We start from the raw sequence: 6,721 nt of genomic DNA, 5'->3' as shown, positions 1-6,721 counted from the left end.
TCAAAACAAATTAAGTAATAATCAAAAGATTAAATTCAAGAAAGTTTGGGTTCCAAAAGGAACATGGAGCACTAACCCTAAAGGACCCAACTTAGTTTGGGTACCTAAAGTTTCTTCTTGATCTTGATTGCAGGTGTGTCTTGCAGCTGATAAAATGGAAAAACGATGGTATCTAGATAGCGGCTATTCAAGACACATGACCGGTGACGAAGATCAATTTGTCACCTTGGAACCAAAGAAAGGTGGAGTAGTAACCTATGGAGACAATGGTAAAGGGTATATCATTGGAAAGGGTAAAATTTTCATTGCTCCATCTATTTTTATAGAAAATGTCTTATTAGTTAAGGGTTTGAAACATAACCTTCTTAGCATAAGTCAATTTTGTGATAAAGGGTTTAAAGTTACATTTGAAGCATCTGTATGCATAATCACTAATCCTAAAGATAATAGTATTGTACTTGTAGGACAAAGGCAAAGAAATATTTACTTAGTAGATCTTCATGAGTTAGGCAAGAAAAATGGTTTATGCTTAATTACTAATGAAGAAAAGAAAATTGAAACTAGTTTGCTTTGGCATCGAAGATTAGGATATGCTAGTATGGAATTAATATCAAAACTAGTTAAGAAGGAATTAATAAAGGATGTGCCAAAACTGATCTTTGAAAAGGACAAAATATGTGGACCATGTTCATTGGAAAAACAAACTAAGTCATCTTTCAAATCAAAGAATGTAGTATCAACAACTAGACCATTTGAACTCATACACATGGATTTATTTAGACCTACTAGAACTACAAGTCTAGGAGGAAAGAAATATGGACTAGTTATTGTTGATGACTTTTCGAGGTATACATGGGTTTCATTTTTGGCACATAAGAATGAAGCATTTTCAGAATTTTTGAAACTATATAATAATATCATAAATGAAAAGAAACTCACCTTAGTAGCAATTCGAAGTGATCATGGTACGGAATTTGAAAATCAACACTTTGAAGAATTTTGCACTAAAAATGGAATATCACATCAATTTCAGCACCTAGAATGCCTCAACAAAATGGGGTTGTTGAAAGAAAAAATAGGACATTGGCAGAAATGGCACGCACAATGTTGTGTGAGTCAAGTCTTCCAAAGTACTTTTGGGCTGAAGCTATAAACACCTCTTGCCATATTCTGAATCGAGTTTTAATACGACCAATAACTAAGAAAACTCCTTATGAACTTTGGAAGAATAAGAAACCAACTGCTAAATATCTTAAAGTTTTTGGATGTAGATGTTTTATCTTAAACAATGGCAAGGAGGATCTAAGTAAATTTGATGCCAAGTCAGATGAAGGTATCTTCTTAGGATACTCCACATCTAGCAGGGCATACAGAGTATTCAATAAAAGAACCTTAGTAGTGGAAGAGTCAGTCAATATTATATTTGATGAGTCTGATAGTGAGTCTACTAGGAAAGAAAATTTTGTTGATGATGATACAGGAATTATCGAATTTGAAAAGTTGAATATTGATAACGTGCCAAATCAAGATAAGGGAGATGATTGCGTGCCACCACAACCCCAAGACGTGCCAAAAGAATGGAGGTATGCACATGGACATCCTAAAGACTTAATCATTGGTGATCCATCTCAAGGGGTAAGAACTCGATCATCTCTTAGAAATTTAAATGATTATCTTGCTTTTGTTTCACAATTAGAACCTAAGACTTATGAAGAAACTGAAAAAGATACTAATTGGATAAATGCCATGCAAGAAGAATTAAATCAATTCAAAAGAAGTAATGTATGGACATTAACTGAAAGACCAAAGCATAATTCAGTAATTGGAACAAAATGGATATTTAGAAATAAATTAGATGAAAATGGATTAGTTATAAGAAATAAGGCTAGACTTGTAGCTAAGGGATACAATCAAGAAGAAGGAATAGATTTTGATGAAACATTTGCTCCCGTAGCTAGATTAGAGGCTATTAGATTACTTCTAGCATTTGCATGTTTCATGGATTTCAAATTATATCAAATGGATGTGAAGAGTGCATTCTTAAATGGTATTATTGAGGAGGAAGTATATGTAGAACAACCTCCAGGATTTGAGAATCATGAATTGCCAAATCATGTGTTTAAACTGCATAAGGCATTATATGGATTAAAGCAAGCACCTAGGGCTTGGTATGATCGTTTAAGTAAATTTCTGCTTGATAATGACTTTAGTAGAGGAAATGTAGATAAAACTCTATTTCTCAAAAGAAAGGACAAGAATCTGTTAGTGGTACAAATATATGTAGATGACATAATCTTTGGTGCCACTAATGATACTCTGTGCAAAGAATTTGCTGATTTAATGCATGGAGAATTTGAAATGAGTCTAATGGGAGAACTAAGCTTCTTTTTAGGTTTACAAATCAAACAAACTAAAGAAGGCATTTTCATTCATCAAACTAAGTATACAAAGGAAATACTAAAGAAGTTTGGGAATGAAAATCATAAGGGAGTAGGTACTCCAATGAATCCTACTAGTAAGCTAGACAAAGATGAAAAAGGGAAGAGCATTGATATTAAGCTCTATAGAGGACTAATTGGATCTTTGCTCTACCTTACTGCTAGTAGACCCGACATCGTATTTAGTGTAGGGATATGTGCTAGATACCAATCGGATCCTAAGGAGTCACATTTAAGTGCTGTTAAGAGAATCCTTAGATATTTAAGAGGAACTACCACTATTGGATTATGGTACTCGAGAGACTCCTGTCTAGATTTGCTTGCATATTCAGATGCTGATTTTGCCGGATGCAAATTAGATAGGAAGAGCACAAGTGGCACATGTCAATTCTTAGGAAATAACTTAGTATCATGGTTTAGTAAAAAGCAGAATTCAGTGGCACTGTCCACAGCTGAAGCTGAATATATAGCTGCTGGTAGTTGTTGTGCTCAAGTATTATGGCTTAAACAACAACTAGAGGACTATGGAGTTAAACTAGATAATATTCCTATTAAGTGTGATAATACTAGTGCTATCAATCTTACTAAAAATCCAGTTCAGTACTCTAAAGCCAAACACATAGAAATAAGGTACCATTTTATTAGGGATCATGTGCAAAATGGAAATGTATGTATTGAGCATATATGCACTGAAAAACAATTAGCCGACATATTTACAAAACCATTGAGTGAAGATAGATTCTGCATGCTAAGGAGGGAATTAGGCATATGTGATCTTTTTTATTGAAGAGATATAAAAGGGAGCTAGTAGTCTCATGATATATTCCTCTAATTTCAAAAATCCCATGAAACATGAGTCAAATTTGTTATCTATAGATTCCCTACTCATGTATCATTGTCCCAGAGAGAATTTATAAGGATTGGAAGCAAGAAAAATTTTTAGAAGTGAAAAAAAGAAAAAAAAAAAATTTCTGCACTTGGGTCGACCCAACCCAGAACATGGGTCGACCCAACGTGGAGTCGACCCAAGAAAAATCTTGAGTCGACCCAACGTCGGGACCCCACTGATATAAGGGGGCCCGAGAGCATTTCTAGGGCACTATTTGGCCTTTGTCTTCTTCCGAAAAACCTACTCCCCACTCTCCAATCTCCACTAAACTCCTCCAAACAGTAGATTTCCTAAAGATCTTGGAGAAATGGGACCCAAACGAGCCGTGGCCAAGAGATCCGGAAGAGTGACTCGGATCCAACGGGAGGAAAGGCAACCTACCGAGCCATCTCCCGTGTCTCCACGACGTGAGGCACGTGCGGAGGCCCCTCCTCCTCCTTCCCCCTCAGTGATTCTTGCTAGATTTGCGGGGAGGCCGGTTACAACGGGGAGAAGGATCCATTCCGAGTTTTTCAATCAAGAAGGGTTTCGGATTTGGGAATGGATTCAAAGACAAGGTTGGGAGTATCTTTGCTCCCTAGATGTGGTAATCTACCCCGGCTTGGTACAAGAGTTCTATGCCTTCCTCAAGACTGGATTGGGAGGGCTTGTTTCAGAAGTTAGAGGGGTTCGAATCAGAGTATCCGAGGAGAGCTTGAGTGAGCTACTTCATCTACCCTGCATAGGAGCCACTCCGGAAAGGCCAGAAAACAAAATGAGAGCTCTACAATTGATTATGGAAAATGAGAACTTCGATTTCTCCACAAAGGTAATAGCTAGTTCTCTTTCCGCAGAAATGAGATTACTGCTCAATATGATCAATAGGATTTTGTTTCCAAAGACCGGGAGATTCGATCTCATCACTGAGCGAGATCTAGCAGTGATGGAGTGTATGATTCGTGGGATGCCCCTAAATCTTCCGGCTATGATATTGAGACAGATGAGGAAGGTAATGTGCAGCAACAGGGTATCACTACCTTATGGTATGATACTCACCTTGATATTTAGACAGCACGGTTTACCTCTCGAGGAGGAGGCATCCAAGAGTCTGCATCACACTGACACGTACACTGCACGGACACTTATACGCATGGGATATGAGAAAGTGAACGGGCAGTGGATTCACACAGGTGCAGGCATTCAGGGTGAGGCACCAGAGGGAGATGCACCAGAGGATGAGGATGAGGAGCATATGGATCATCCTACTGCACCCTCCGAGGCTGGACCATCGTCATCCGTTCCTCCGACAGATACGGATGACTTCTGGAGCAGGATGACTGAGCTCATGTCAGCTCAGGCGAGGACTATCACTGACGGGCTGACGAGCCGATTGGACGCCCGGTTGGATGTCATGTCTGCTGAGATCAGTGATCTGAGGCAGCAGATTGGAGCACTCCGGAGAGAGAGAGAGACACATGGACCATCTGTGCCACAGGCTGCTGAGTCAGAGATATCGGCACAGAGTCATCCAGCTCGTCGTGCTCCACGCCAGACACAGTCTCACCAGGCTCGACCTCCCCTCGCCACGTATACTAGGAGGATGAGGACTAGATCCCAGCCATTGGATTCTCCCTAGGTTGATCTTAGCATCTATGTTTAGAGCCTAGGCTAGATATCTAGTTCTCACATGTATCTTGCTTTTCTCATATGTATCTTGCTTTCTCTCATGTATCTTTAAATCTTGATTAAGGAACATTGTATCTGTTTTTGTTTTTAATGTATGAAAATGTTCCTATTTTGATCAATGAAGATTGAAGTTTATGGTATATTGCATCTTTCCCATGTATCTTTTTGATGATAACAAAAAGGGGGAGAAGAAAAGAAAGAGTATTTAATTTGAGAAGTAAAGAAAGAGTATTAATTTTGGGAGAAGTAAAGATATTGTTTAGAGAGTAAACAAAGTAACAAAAAGGGGAGAAGTAAAGATGTCTTAAGAGTAAGTAAAGCAAGCTAAAGAAAGGATTATGTAAAGAAAGAGAAATAAGAACTTATGCAAGAAAAGAGAAATAAATGGGCAAACAAATTGAAAATCATATAAGAAAGCTTATACATCTAAGGGGGAGCAATTTGTAACAATGAAATTGATTAAATCAAAAATTTCTATCAAATTTCAGAATTTGGCACATATAAATTCAGAATTTGGCACGCACCTCTCGCACCCCGATACATAAGCTGAAACTCATATTTTATCTCAAATTTTTGAAGTTTCATCACTAATGAATTATAAATGAAAGGGGGAGCAATTCAAAGAGTCAAATTGGCAACATTTAAATGATAAAGGGGGAGATTTCACTCGTATATATGAAAAGCTGAAATTCAGCAATTTAATCCCTTTTACAAACTGATTTTAAAGACAAGTATCAACAGGCTTATACTCTTTATTTTGTAATCATCAAAAAGGGGGAGATTGAGGATGATAGTGTTATTTTGATGATTAACAAGTAATTATCTAGAGTATGTTATAAGTTAAATTGATACTTCATTTATAAGTTCATTACTCTCAGTATATTTGTGTGATTGATAATAGATACATGCTTTGTTCATTTGAATGAATCTAACCTTGAGAATGCAGCAAAGTGTGGATTGAGTCGACCCAAAGATTGTTTGAGTCGACCCCGGCACATCAAGAAATCATTTGGCACACTCCTGCAAAAATGGCACAGATGAACAGTTGGTTGGGTCGACCCAAGGTAAGCATGAGTCGACCCAAATTTCAAGAACCTCAAAACATGAAGGAAATATGTTCTCTGGATTTACTGAGAGGGTCGACCCAAACAGTGGTTGAGTCGACCCAAGCTTGAGTCGACCCAAACTCTGAGAGGGTCGACCCAAAGGCAAGACAGAAAGACAGACAGAAAATGGTTCTCTGAAATTACTGAGAGGGTCGACCCAAGAAGAAGTTGAGTCGACCCAAGTGAACTTTGAGTCGACCCAAAGAAAGGATGGGTCGACCCAAGTGAAGGAAGGCTGAAATCAAAGTTTCTGTGTTCTCTGAGAGGGTCGACCCAAGGAATGTTTGAGTCGACCCAAGGCAAAGTTGGGTCGACCCAAGGACAGGTTGAGCCGACCCAAACACGGGCTGAACAGTAACGGCTAGTTCTGCAGATGTACTTTTTGTCCTTCCCAAGGTCAGTAACGGCTAGTTTTTGAATTCTAACCATTGGGGCTTGACCAAAGAAGGTGGGAAGCTATTTAAAGGGGCACTATTCATCAGAGAGAACAACTTTTACAAAGGAATATCAAAGAGTACTCAAGAACACAAAAGTGCCCTAATCTTCTTCATCAAGAGCTTCATTCAAGAATCAAAGAAAGGAATTGAGCAGATTCAAAGAGGCATCAAGAGCTCCATCCCCCC

This window comes from Phoenix dactylifera, unplaced genomic scaffold, assembly GCF_009389715.1.
Source record: "Phoenix dactylifera cultivar Barhee BC4 unplaced genomic scaffold, palm_55x_up_171113_PBpolish2nd_filt_p 001030F, whole genome shotgun sequence".
NCBI lineage: Eukaryota > Viridiplantae > Streptophyta > Magnoliopsida > Arecales > Arecaceae > Phoenix > Phoenix dactylifera.
This window is presented reverse-complemented; position numbering follows the sequence as displayed.